Source organism: Limulus polyphemus, unplaced genomic scaffold, assembly GCF_000517525.1.
Source record: "Limulus polyphemus unplaced genomic scaffold, Limulus_polyphemus-2.1.2 Scaffold4374, whole genome shotgun sequence".
In the NCBI taxonomy this organism is placed as follows: domain Eukaryota; kingdom Metazoa; phylum Arthropoda; class Merostomata; order Xiphosura; family Limulidae; genus Limulus; species Limulus polyphemus.
In genome coordinates, this window is record NW_013669984.1 from 23,926 (window position 1) to 36,800 (window position 12,875).

The following is a 12,875-nucleotide window of genomic DNA, read 5'->3' on the forward strand; positions in this document are numbered from 1 at the left end:
AGTTTAATCTAATCATTGTAAGTTTTTTGTTTTGTAACTTAACATATTTCGACCATTCACGCCGTATTAATTACAGGGTTACATTTTAATCGTGATCTTTGTAGGTAGTTTGATTTGATTAGAAATTACAGTTAATTTGTTTTTAGTCTACTTTCGTTCTTTGATAGCCTGTGATAACTGATTACGATGAGAAACGATTACAGGTGCAGACGTGTCTCTGATGCTGGAATTATTATATAGCTATCTTTAGTTTTAAATTACTGTTCAGAACGCCGCTTAATATTTTAGTCAGGAAAAATTGAGTTTCAACATGGCTTCTAAGATCAAAAGGATCGCCACCAAATCAAAACTAAGTATTGTCTGACTTAACCGCCAGTTTTATAAGCACGCGTTTTTCAAATAAACACTCAGTGGTGCATACGATTCGTTTGCACGAGTCAGTATCAAATTACCAATAACTTTTGTAGAAAAAACAGCTGTACCCTTAAGTAGGGTATCTTCAGAACCCCTAGTATAGTTAACAATATCACTTAAAATTCAGATGTGTTTTTAATGTCACCTCTGCTTGTTGATATGCTAACTTTAGCTTGTTGTATTTTGGCGGGCAAAGGTTAGCGATAAGACTATAATAGATAACGTTTCTGAGTATTGTCTCTTTCTGTGGCGCTGATATATTTGTATACGTTTTACATTTTTTGGTTCCTGTGAGCAGTTTTTATAACAGAATCGCTGTTAAGTATAACTTACCTTTTACGACTAATTAATAGACCGTTTAAAAGTTTTTGTTTGCTTTTGGTTCATATTATTGGAACCTTTTCAAAATCATCGAGTTTTTATTATTCATTTTAGTTTGGAATTCATGGAGTCTTTGTTTACCAAAACTAGGTGGCGCTTGCGATGCGGTGTCGAATTTTTTCGAAGTATTACTTGTCTTGGTATTGTTATGTTGATGAGAGCCTGTCTCTAGGCAGAGCGATACTACGTCAAGGAAACATTAATGACTATACATAAATTGTTTTCATTAAAAGGTCTGGTTATAAAGATAAGAACATTTTAAGCTGAATTTTGTGAAGGATATAAATTAGTGCATTAAATAATTTATAGTTTGAACTTCATGTAACGTACTTTAGGTGTAGTTCTGCCCTAATTTGTTCCAGTCTTAAAAATTGTTTTGCTTTCGTCTTCCTTTTGGCCTGGTGTTTAGACCACTCGACCAGCGGGTTCGAATCCTTGTCACTGAACATGTTTGTCCTTTCAATAGTGGGGGCGTTATAATGTGACGGTCAATCCCACTATTCATTGGTAAGAGTCGGCGGTGGGTGGTGTTAGGTAGTTGTGTTTCTTCTATGTTATCACTGCAAAATTAGGGACGGCTAGCGGAAATAGCCCACGTGTAGCTTTGCCCGAAATTCAACAAACAAAGAAATGCTTTCTCTACCTATCTTGCCTTAAAACAGTTGGAACTCTGTAGTTTCATTTTGGCAAAAGCACTTCAGTAACCAAGTGTTATCGGATAGTGTATTTTGTAATTACAGTTTAAAGATTTCCAAAACAAATAAAAATGTTCATATAAATGTCTACGTAATTAAAAAACCTTCACGATTATACCACATGTCAAAAGATGTCGTGTGGGGAACTAATTGTTCTTAATGGCTGGGGGAATTAAAAAAAACAAGGACAACTTGTAAACTATACAAGAATTTTTGCATTGTTTTGCGTCTGGAAGGATGTGGTTAGTTTCAGAAATTAGGTCATTATAATTACTATCAGATCATGGATACGTTAATAAGTATTGCATAATGTTAAATGCATGTTTATATTGAAACGTATAGTTGTTACATTCAGAAAATTGTTGCAGTGTTAGTTTATTATTGTTGCTTACAAGAATATAAAAATATACGCAGCCGAGACTGTCTGTTCCACTTTTCTGATATACACCTTTCGGCGATCTTCGGGTTGGTTTCAGTTTCATTTATTTGACGTGTAAGAACTTGGTGGGTACGTTACAAGAGTGACGGTCAAATCTCACTATTCGGTATGAGAACAGGAGCCCAAGAGTTGGCGGTGGTTGGTGTTGTCTAGCTGCCTTTTTTGTAATCTGCGATTTCAAAATTAAGAACGGTCAGCCTTCGAGTAGCTTTTCGCGAAATTCAACGAATAAATAAATAAATGTTTCTATCAAAGAAAATAAATGTGTAGACAATCTAGCAAAATTAACTCCATTGGACTGACATTAGTATATATGTATTTTATTATTTTAAGCCCTCCCCCCTAGTGACTCTAGTCTAAAAATCGGGTTTCAGTACCAATATTGGACAGAGCACAGATAGCACATTGTGTTGTTTTGCGCTTAACAACAACCAAAACAAACAAACCATTTTAAGGTTTATTTTCTTTAAATAAATGTTTGAAATAGGACCTGAAAGTAGTGATTAAGTAGTGATAAATTTAAGTTGATTGTTCAATATTATCAGTTACTCTAGACCATTAATAGGAATGTAAGATTATTAATATTATTGTGGTGGTGGTCATTATTATAATGCACACCATTGTGATAGAATTACCTTAATATAGCTTATATACACCCTTTTAACAGTTTCATAAAATGGCTTTAATTTTTAACTACTGCTCACCATTTAACAGTTTGATAAAATTGTTTTAATGTTTAACTAATGCTCACCATTTGACAGTTTGATAAAATTGTTTTAATGTTTAACTAATGCTCACCATTTAACAGTTTCATAAAATGGCTTTAATTTTTAACTACTGCTCACCATTTAACAGTTTGATAAAATTGTTTTAATGTTTAACTACTGCTCACCATTTAACAGTTTGATAAAATTGTTTTAATGTTTAACTAATGCTCACCATTTAACAGTTTGATAAAATTGTTTTAATGTTTAACTAATGCTCACCATTTAACAGTTTGATAAAATTGTTTTAATGTTTAACTAATGCTCACCATTTAACAGTTTGATAAAATTGTTTTAATGTTTAACTAATGCTCACCCTCAACAAAAAGACTCCATACATATCGAAGAAGAGGTTTATACAGGAAAGACTTAAAGACTAAACTTTTTGTCACAGACTAATACATTTAGTAACGCAGTCTGTAGATAAAGTTGTTTTAATGTTTAACTAATGCTCACCCTCAACAAAAAGACTCCATATATATCAAAGAAGAGGTTTATACAGGAAAGACTTAAAGACTAAACTTTTTGTCACAGACTAATACATTTAGTAACGCAGTCTGTAGATAAAGTTGTTTTAATGTTTAACTAATGCTCACCCTCAACAAAAAGACCCCATATATATCGAAGAAGAGGTTTATACAGGAAAGACTTAAAGACTAAACTTTTTGTCGCAGACTAATACATTTAGTAACGCAGTCTGTAGATAAAGTTGAAATAAAATTTATTTTCGTGGATTTTCAGCAAAAAAACAACAAATATCTGGATAGTTATGGAAAATAAATTGTAATAGTTCTTAGATCTGTCTAAAGGTGGCGGTGTGATATCTTACAACTCTGAAATTTTTTCTAGATTTTCTTGTTTCTTGTCGTTTTAAGAATGAACGTCATTTTTCAAAATTATGCTACTTGTTGATGAATTTAAAAATAAGTAAACGAATATTATTGGCACAGTGAAAGGAAAAGCCTTATTAGTTATATCAAGTAGCATATTTTTAAACTCCAGCGTTACCGAGAATAGTCGGCTGTAAGTAACTAATATAGAGGAGCTACATAATAGAAAAATTGGTAACTATATATTGAAAACACTGAAACTGACTCGGATAGTACTTGATATACTGATTAATTCCAGGTATGGAGACGTCTCATTTTGGGGTATTTGCACATGCGCGGATTGTTTCAATATTTTGCATCGATCCAGTAGAGAAAGTGAAGGTTATACAGTGCATATCTTGTTTTATGTGACATAAAAGCGTGGAGTTTCGTTCCTTAGTAGTATTTGACGTGCCTATGAATTTATATAATGACACCACAAATTCATCATTTGAGCATGCGCCGATGATGCAGATGTTCTCATGTATAAAAAAAGAACAGACAATACGTACTCTGCAGGAATCAAGATACATTTGTTAAAGGAGTATCAAACTTAATACAGCTGGTAGGTTGAAGTTGAAAAACGTTTTGGTAAATACAAATAACTGGCATTTTGTGGATACGCTCGTCGTTATCACATTCTTGCAAGCATAGCATAACGGCTTTTATATACGTTTAATATTTTGAGGTTAAAGGTGTTACTCTGACAAAAACACTAAAGTTTCGCATGCCCAATGTTTATTTATATCCCTGATCACGTGTTTAACACCACAAGTCTGTTCTTGTGTGCAAAGTCCATCACATCAGTATTATGAGGTATACGGAAGCGCCGACTTTACACATTTGCAGTGCTTCCCACAACTTTTTTTTTTTTTTCATTCACATTGATTAATTCGTGTGCAGTTTCCAGTAGTGTAAGCCACATTGGCTAATATGAATCGTTTTCCCATTTCCACCCCCGGTCATATGGATTTGGCTAGGACTCGTAGCTTGGCTGCCTTGGTATACAGCAAGAAGGATATGTTTAACCAATGTATCTTTTGTGGTTGGTAATCTTTCAATGAGTCATCTTTTTAATATAAAGTTCCTCCACTTGCTCTATCATACATGATAATAACACACCTATTTAGATCACAGATACACTCGTTTGACACGTTATCAAGGCCTGTGACACTTCTTGAAATATGTCAGTTACTGATAGTAATAAACGCCATGTCTCTTAAGCCTTCTTCTTGTACTGAACAAAGAAACAACATAGTGTCGCTTCCAGAAAAAGCGTGGTAAAGTGGCAATGCTCTCGACTGATGGACAAAAAAAAATCATCAAAATTTGACAAACACTGCCAGAACATCTGTATCGACTGTACGAATCATTACGATTGTATGGCCTTGGCATATGGTATGAAGCATGAACGTTTATTCTAATGTAAACTTTCTCGTGCAGATACGTCATTTCGTTGGCTTTAAAGTAGCACAGTTGCACCATCTGTTGCTATTATTTCTCTGCCAGGAGGAAGACAGTTGAATTACGTGTGGAGACAGAAAACAAAATAGATTATTCTTCTTATCATCAATGTGATTGTATTCCATTTGACCAACACAACATTTAGTCCAGTCGGTAACTGGCGTTGAACTACTCATCAGAGGTGTCAACCAATTGTACGAGTTTTGCCATTTTATGAAGTTGAATCAATAAAATAGAACGAATTTCGTATGAAATATAAAACAAAACTGTCGAGGAAACGAACAGTGAACGTGATGTTGAACTTTATCAAAATATCGTTGCTAACGTATGCGCATGTACTCGAAAATTTAATTCATGAACAACATTTGATAAAAGGAAACATTCAGAGTAAAATCAATGTATTTAAACCGAACATGAAAACAACTGTACTTAAGTAAGTCAGTCTACATAAACTTCTAGCAAATGAGGTTGAAAACACTTGCACATGCGCAAATGACCGAACCTCGTGTCATGCCCCTCTATATCTGGAATTTATCAGTATGCAAAGTACAAAATTTGTGCCAAATTTGGTTCTTTTAACATAACAACTGAAATACTGGTAAAGTATTGGGTTATGTACCATTCTACCAATAAAACTGTTTCATTGTGCCAACAATAGTCGTTTTGTTTATATTAACATTATATAGCACAAATATGCCTAAAAGTAAGTAAAAATACTTATTTCAAAATCATCCAATACAACTGTTAAAAACAAATAACAGCACTTGGTGGCCATCGTTCCCCCCATTCCTACTTCGTGTGCTTTTTATAACTTGGTAATTGTTCAAACTGAATGAAAGGTGTATATAACTAAATTTCTCTGTTGTAAACTTTGTTTCAGCAACAAAGTATAGATATATGTATGTAATCAAATTATGTGACCCTAACAAAATGCACGACATGATAAAGGGGGATGTTTGATGGCGGAAGTTAGACAGGAAGCTGCAATAGTCATACTTTGCTTATGAGAGACATAATAGCTATCTGACTAGTAAGGGGTAGGCCAAAAGAATAGTATCAAAACCACTGATTTGTGAAAATGTTACATTTGTTGAGTATTTAGAAAGGATTAGCTACTGATAAAACTCAATTCAGGTCTATAATTGGATCAAAGTAGAACACGAAGTAGGAATGTGTTGTAATGTTATCCCGCCCATTCCTACTTCCTAATTTTAACTTTGTCTTAGCTATTTTTTTTACTAAGTTTCGAGAGTGATTAGTAGGCTCTAGCCCTACCCTTCTCATAGCTTTTCTTAGAGCCAACTCCCGACATTTCCTGGCTTTTGCTGATATCTTTGCTATAGATGTTTCTTCTACCTATCCAGGGCAGCATCCTTTTCTTTGGCTGGATTAATCTCTAAGGCTTGTTTCACATATTCAACATTACTGTTTCTAACGTTATCTCTGTTATTGCAGTAATGCTCTCTTCACTGGGACAAAGACTTGTCAAGGTTATCAACATCAGATTTTCTCTTGTTTCATTTCCTTGGAAAGTGTATTTTAAAAATCGCACTGTTTCAAGTGCAACCTTAGATGTCAATAGGCCACACTTGGTTTGCAAACAATGGAAAGATAAATTATACAAGTTATCGTTCTTGTTTTAAGTCCAGAGCGCTCGAGCAAAGCTGTATCAGACTTCGGCAGCGGTAACGTACGTCCTCATGTTTTAGGCACCGACTGCTATGATAGAATTGCTTTGTCCAACACAGAACCCTCGAGCAAAGCTGTATCAGACTTCGGCAGCGGTAACGTTCGTCCTCATGTTTTAGGCACCGACTGCTATGATAGAATTGCTTTGTCCAACACAGAACCCTCGAGCAAAGCTGTATCAGACTTCGGCAGCGGTAACGTACGTCCTCATGTTTTAGGCACCGACTGCTATGATAGAATTACTTTGTCCAACACAGAACCCTCGAGTCAGATGTATAGAGTATCATTGTTCTCAAGTGTCGTCCTTCCTGTACAGTAATTTTTATTAAAGGATATAACGTATTATTGTTCTGAAGTGTCGTCCTTCCTGTACAGTACTTCTTATTAAGTGTTTGTAAGTGTTGTGTTTTTAAGTTTCCATTGCACATTTATCAGTGCTAGAAGAATGAGTCCGCTTGTAACATATTGTTTACGTTTTTCAGATTTCTAAATGTCTCCACGTATTTCACTTTCTGAAAATAACTTTTTTTTTAGATTGTGATACACCTTTATGGTGTAAGTTAAAACGTTTGGGTAATGTGAGCTAGCGTAGGAATGTTCCATAGAGAACAAACTCAACGGCCTTGTGGTACATTTGATAAGTTGCCTGAATTCTAGCATTAATAATATGTTTAAAACATTTCACGTAGTTAAGTAAGGCTTTTTCTTCAAACTACAAGAATTCATCCCGTGTAGCGAGAGATACATTTGGTCAGTATAACTACTACTCGGATTTGTTATCTTATGATGCATGATAATGTTATTGTAACTTGTGAAAGTCGATAATGTACGTCCGTGCACAGCGTAGGGAATACTTCCAGTAATGTAACAAAAGTGTAGGAAAATGATTTAATGGAAGTGTCGAACATTGAAAAATAAAATACAAATCTAAAGAGAACCGTAAACCCGCGAATAAGGAGTTAGGTTCATACACCTGCTACAGTAGTCGGGTTTCTCTGCAACTCCTCCCAACTATCAAAACAAACCTTAATCCATATCACAGCTATGGTACCTATCGTACAGCTGAGGAGACTTTAGTAATTGGGATAAAGTGTCATGCTCAAACTTCGAACTCGTAACATCCAGACTATACGAGACCAAACCATTAGTTATTATACTAAGCTGTCTCTACTTAGTGTTTGGTAAAAATATTATATTGTAAAGAATTATTACCGAAATAAAAGTAAAAAGGAGTTAAGATTCAATAAAGAATAGTATTTTCAATGAATTGGTCAGTTTTTCCGGAGTACTTGATGCTTTTAAAGGTATAGGTTAAGAGATTATTTAAGAAATGGCCGATTGTGTCTCGGTGTTTAGCGTTCCGGTCTGTGAACCAGCACTTTGGGGCCGTAAAAATCATTATAAGGATCATCGCCAAGGCCCACTATTCGGCCAGGCAAGAGCACCACAAGCACTGTATCTGGTAGGACTTTCGAACTATACCTTAGATGTGTAAAACCTAGAATCAGTGTATTATATTTCTTGTTTTGTTTTTGGAAGTGTTCAGATCCTTGGAGAGATAATTTGGTTCATTAAAACGTATCCCGTTGTAGAACTATCGTTTCTGATGGCGTTTCAGTCAGTTTTTCTTTGTTTTCAGTAAGGGAGTGTATGCATTTCATTATTGGTTTCCTGATATCATATTGTTGCAACTTCGAGAAGAGCATTAGGGTGTAAGTCACGTGCTTCTGTGTAGGCTACAACACAGCATGACATATGAACTTGAAAAGAAATAAATACAAATATTTGTTACTTTTAATTTTATTTACTCTTGAAACAGAACACTTTCGGGAACCCTGCGCAGGTACATCTAGCCATTGGGGGCGTTATAAAGTTACAGTCAATCCCACTATTCATTAGTAAAAGAGTAGCCTAAGAGTTAGCGGTAGGTGGTGTTGACTAGTTGCCTTCCGTCCTGTCTATCGCAGCTAAATTATGGACGGCTAGCGCAGATGGCCCTCGTGTAGCCTTGCGCGAAATTCAAAACAAACCAAACAAATAATAATAACAACTATATCCATACGCAAGAAAGGGAGGGGAACTAATATCGCGGAGCCAATATATATTACTACATTAACTGATAACTGTAAGAATAATTCTGTATCCTTCGTCAAGAGATGTTCGGTTTTACCGGGTTATTTATAACCCCTTTCTTAAAAGCCGGTATTGTCTTTCTTTATGGCCCATACCTCAACTGTGAGAAATATAAAGCTCCAAGCAGTATATTTACTTCGCAATCAGAAGACAGCTGATCTGCCAAAGCACGCACTTATTATATATCAACTGTACATAGGATAAGGCTGAGGGTGGATGATATCCTGACAATTGACCTTAAGACGATTTTAAAAGTCATTCAGGTCAATCAAAGTAAATTTTGGTTATAATTGAAAATATTATGTATAAGTCAATATCTGAGTAAAATATAAAAATAAAAAATCGAATCATTTAAAAAAAAAATACAACGTTACAGATTAGGTTAAACCATTGACTGCTGATTCGCCGTATAGGGTATGGTCCGCCTCCGGCAGTTGAATGCGTATACGGTGTACGGCTTGAGACATTCCGCGCGCGTTTAGAGCAGCCGCAGTCCCATCCTTCTCAAGAAGGGCACTCGGAGATTGTATGGACATCTTACAGCACTTTTGAACTTATCACTGAGTTCTGGATATATCCCGGTTTCTTGGAAGCAAGCGATAGTACTCATGTTCCATAAAGAAGGAAAGCCAGCAAATAAACCAAACAACTACCGCCAGATCAGCCTGACCAGCTGTGTAGGCTAAATTTTAGAATGTATAATAAGCAATAGACTCTCAAATTACCTAGAAGTCACTTCAAAATTACCTGAAACACAAAATGGTTTCAGAAAATTCAGACAAACAACAGATCATTTGGTTAGACTAACTGAAACAATAATTGATAGCTTCAACAAAAAAGAATGCACTGTCGCCTGCTTTCTCGACGTTGAGAAAGCATTCGACACAATGGCACAATGGTCTCAGGTTCCGCATGACAGAACTGGAACTACCGCGGGTGATTATTCGCTGGCTATCTAACGTCTTGGAAAATAGAACATGTAAAATAAATGTACGGGGAACCTACTCTGAGGCATTTACCCCAGAGGCAGGCGTACCCCAAGGAGGGGTAGTTAGCCCTATTCTATTCATCATGTATGTAAGTAATATGCCACTAAAAGATCCAAATCACGGTTGTGCATCACAATTCGCGGACGATGCAGCGATCTGGAAAAGTGCCCCCACCCCACCCATAGCAACAACTAATCTACAGCCAGTTTTAAAAAATATATATAAGAATACTGCCAGAAATATAGAACAAAAATAAACGCCCCGAAAAACAAACTACTTACCTTCTCTAGAATAACAAAGCACTATAAAGACCCACCCAAACTATATATGAATGGAACACTTCTCCAGACCTCAACATCAGCAAAATTCCTAGGGCTAACATTTGACCTAAAATTGACGTGGGTCAAACATACAAATAATATTTTAACAAAAATCTGGAAACGCACAAATTATGCAAAAAGTCTAACAGGCAAAACCCAGGGAACCACACCTGATAACATTATTAAAATATACAAAACATGTATTCGACCAATAATAGAATATGCCAGCCCGGCATGGATAAACACAGTTCCTAAGCACATAAACAAACTACAAACAATACAAAACACATTAATCACCTCAGCATACAAGGTCCCCCGAAGCACCTCATCAGCATTTATGCACAGATACGCTAATATACAAACAATAGCCGATAGACTCTTGCATAATACTTTAAATTACTTTGAGAAAAATTGGCAAAAGAACGACCTATTTTGTGAACTCGATCGTTATTACATACATGATGGAAGTAGACCTAAGTACCTCTCACCTGTTAACATTTATTTTAGAAAGAAGGATGTGATCTGGCCACCTAACGTTAGACATATAAACCCGACACTAGTTAGAGCCTAAAAATAATATATTTAAAAGGGTATTACATGTAAAATGTATTCGATTAGCCTCTAACTAGTGAAATGTGTAACTTGCATTATGGACTTGTATAAGAAATGCAAAACACAGAATGTAACTGTGATACGTACATGGACATTGCCCTGAAAGGGGTCGGAGCAAGTGCGGTTTACTCCGACCCTCGTGTAGTATCAACATTCGCAGTCGACATAGCACAGTCCGGAAAAGAGGAGGAGGTCCCAGCGCACCTGACCCTCCTAGGTCACAAAGACCTAAATTCCTATCAGGAGAGAGAGAGAGCAGCCGCAGTCAATAAGTTAACGTGTATCCCGTCCTATTACATCCAAAAAGAAACTACAATCCGTATTATAAGAGTAACGATCAAGTCTCACACTTCGATTAGCGTATCCCATGAGTTGTCTGTGGTGATGATAATAAGTTGTCTTCCTTGTAGGCTTTTACTTAAAAAAATAATTATAATAAAATTAATTAATCTGTAAATAGGTCAGCACTAGTTATAATGCACGTGAATCGTTTTTTTGTTGTTGTTGTTCTGTTTAACTGGGCATTAGTTTGTTAGATAAATGGTTCTATGATGTATACACATGTTTATTATGTTCAAATAATTAGTGAAATATTATATTAAATATAACTATTTACATGCAGCAAAGATACAAGTGTTCTTTAAGTTCTTTATTAAGTTGCTATTATGTCATTAAGAAATAAAGCAAGGATATTAAGACTAATTATCACGTTTTTAAATTAATGAAATAATACGTTGTACAGTAAATAAACACATTAGATTTCTGTCATGTCTTTTGTTTTCATGGCCGTGCTTGTAAGGATCGAATGTTCTCTTGTTGTTCGTAGTTATGTTAAACATATTAACATTATATGTGTCTAGATGTCCACTTGGGTACTATAAACATATTAATATTACATGTTCCAAGTTGTACACGTGGTCACTATAAACATATCAATATTACGTGTTCCAAGTTGTCCACGTGGTCACTATAAACATATTAACATTACGTGTTCCAAGTTGTCCACGTGGTCACTATAAACATATTAACATTACGTGTTCCAAATTGTCCACGTGGTCACTATAAACATATCAATATTACGTGTTCCAAGTTGTCCACGTGGTCACTATAAACATATTAACATTACGTGTTCCAACGTGGTCACTATAAACATATCAATATTACGTGCTCCAAGTTGTCCACGTGGTCACTATAAACATATTAACATTATTTGTGCATAATTTTGCTAATGTAAAGTGAAACTGTTTCTACATATTACAAATATAATCTTTTCGAGATAACTAGTTCTTCTTAAGCTAAAACATGAACTGAACATGTCACACCTGACACAGTTTTACTTAGAAGGAAATGTAGCGATATTCAGATAGAAGTAATTAAACAACGAGTACTGTTTGTTTTCTGTGTTGACGTTTTTGTAAAGATTTTTAGTGAAATGATACATATGGTTAATACCGATTTATTTATTTCCATGGTGCTAAGGAGCCTTTCTGATTGCGATATTTATACATTTTTAAGGAGTATTTTTATTGATAATGTACTTTATAGTTTCAAGGAGTATTTTTTAGTGATTGTAATTATTATCTATTGTTATGAAACTTTGTGTTGTGATGGCTTCAGCTACATTATGTCACTATACATGTATGCTTTACTTTAGAAGTATAAGGTATTCCAGATGTACGTGTCTTGAATAACTAAACTTAGACAAACTTTACGTGTTGAGATTGATATAGTGTCATTATTTATGTTTTTACTAGCGCTCGGTCTTATTATATACGACGTTATGAAACTAATAATAATAAATATTCTCCTTAATCGCAATCGCTCCCTTTCCGCCGAAATTCTTCCTGGGGTGTTTGTAAAGGGATATTTTTAAAAATAATACTTGGAGGATCTGAACGCTAAAAACATTTTAAAAGTACCCTAACGAAAAGGTGTCGCGAGTTTTGCGGTGATTTATGTGCCTCTTAGGGTTGTTTAAACCATATTTTGATTTATATTGAGTAACACGCGGATGTTTGACTCTTACGTTTTATTTTAATTAGCAGACTGGAAAAATTATTCTATTGATGACAGTTTATGATAACATATGGAAGAAAAACAAGATGT

At 35.1% G+C, this 12,875-nt stretch overlaps 1 long non-coding RNA gene across 1 annotated transcript in view; it reads right to left on the reverse strand.

Moving 5' to 3' along the window:
- Positions 1 to 1,786: 1,786 nt before the first annotated feature.
- Positions 1,787 to 12,875, reverse strand: part of LOC111088759 — a 30,089-nt gene continuing 19,000 nt past the window's right edge. The window contains exon 3 of the long non-coding RNA XR_002613181.1: positions 1,787 to 2,098. This is a non-coding gene — a long non-coding RNA (uncharacterized LOC111088759). The remainder of the gene's footprint in view (positions 2,099 to 12,875) is intronic.